We start from the raw sequence: 1801 nt of genomic DNA on the forward strand, positions 1-1801 counted from the left end.
ATTTTAAAACATTTACTTTATTGGTGCATTTCATTGTGATGAGATGAGTGTGTCACCTGCACTGAAGGCAATGCAGATTTCTGACCTATGACACTTGATCTCACAGACCGAGGAGGACAGGAAGAACAACCTGCGACTCCAGGATCTGGTCGACAAGCTGCAGCTCAAAGTGAAGGCTTACAAGAGGCAGTCGGAGGAATCGGTAAGATCTTACCTGCATCATTTCCATAGAAGATGGTGGATAATTAATCTACCGATTTACCATCGTTCTCCCTTGTTTGCGCATCCCATTGTAATGCAGAGTAACATCACGAATCAAAGACTCTTACCGTATCCAAGACCAATGGGAACACCCATTATTTAGTTTAGTTTTACTTTCGTTTATATGCACAATGCACTTAGTTACATATATTTCATAGTTTATATGAAAATTGGTTTTAAAAGTACTGTGTTTGAAAGTCAATAAGAATCCCGATGAACTTCAAAAATAATGCATAGGCCAAAGCAAAACATCCGGTACTATGTAAAAAAAGATTCGGAAACCTTAGCTATAAAAGCAAATATAATACTGTAATGGTAAATTAATATTTGGGTCACATTTGTAAAAGAAAATGCATCCGTAATCACCGCAGCGCAGGTATTCGCAGTTGTTTTATACAGCCCTCCGACGTGTACTCGAGTTGCACCGTGCCTTGTTTGGCACGATGTCCGACGTTTTTCTCCCCGGTGCCTCGGAGGAAGAACGTCGGACATCATCCCCGAACAACGTGCAGCACCGTCTGAAAACGCACGCGTCAATACTGCACACCTTACCAATGCATTTGTATTTGCCGCTTGAAAAATCCCACAGGAGGAACAGGCCAACACCAACCTGTCTAAGTACCGCAAGCTGCAGCACGAGCTGGAGGAAGCCGACGAGCGTGCAGACATCGCTGAGTCTCAGGTCAACAAGCTGCGGCCCGCTCCCGGGATAGCGGTGTTGTCAAGGTACGCTTTGTCATTCCACTATTCCAGTGAGAAACTCCGGTGAACACGAGTGGCTGCTTGGACTGTGGGACTCAATGCTTGTCAGGTCGCTTAGCTCAGCACTACGTGCTGCCTGGGGTTTAATGTGGGTATCCACAAGCTTTTAAATCACATTCTCAGGTCTGAAGGTAGTTTCACATGAAAACCCATCACTCTGGACAGAACAGTATTGTACCGAACACATGTCTAGGTCTACTTCGCTTTGTGTGTTCTAGCACAAGTTTGTGTCTGCCGTTCACGATTGATGGGATAGGCACATGATCTATGAGAGTTACTCATGAACTGCGATTAAAGTCTGGTATTTGTTAAGCATTGCTCTTTGTAAATATCAAAAACAGCACTTAACTTTGAAAGTCACGTTAAGAGCTGCTGATACTGCATCGTTTAGACATTTTTGCAATGTGCTAATTTGCTTTTCTTGTTGTTGTTACAGGCTGGAGAATCAGAATAATTCTGAAACCCTTTGCACACAAGCAATGCAACTCAAGTACAGCACAGTAATTAAGTTACTGCAAATGACTTGATGTAGGAACTATCAATAAAATGGTTTCAAAGTCAACCTTTCTCTGGAGTTTTATTTTCAACGTATACACAACTCACGTGTGTAATCACCATAAACAGTCGTGTGTCAAGCTCATAACAAGGCAGTGACGGATTATCCTCAGATCAACAGTAGCTACACATGTAGCTACGGGCCCCGCACGTTCAAGGGTCCTGCGATAAAAGCTTTCAAGCTATCAATTCCGGTTTAGTGATTCTGCACTTGCTCTATTAC

The 1801-nt window shown here is 43.0% G+C and overlaps 1 pseudogene; it reads left to right on the forward strand.

Annotated features, from left to right (window-relative positions):
• Positions 1-106: 106 nt before the first annotated feature.
• LOC133339889 (myosin-7-like) lies at positions 107-1585 on the forward strand (annotated as a pseudogene).
• The last annotated feature ends 216 nt before the right edge of the window (positions 1586-1801 follow it).

This window comes from Lethenteron reissneri, unplaced genomic scaffold (assembly GCF_015708825.2).
Source record: "Lethenteron reissneri isolate LAM-NWPU_2019-01 unplaced genomic scaffold, ASM1570882v1 scaffold_523, whole genome shotgun sequence".
Lineage (NCBI taxonomy): Eukaryota > Metazoa > Chordata > Hyperoartia > Petromyzontiformes > Petromyzontidae > Lethenteron > Lethenteron reissneri.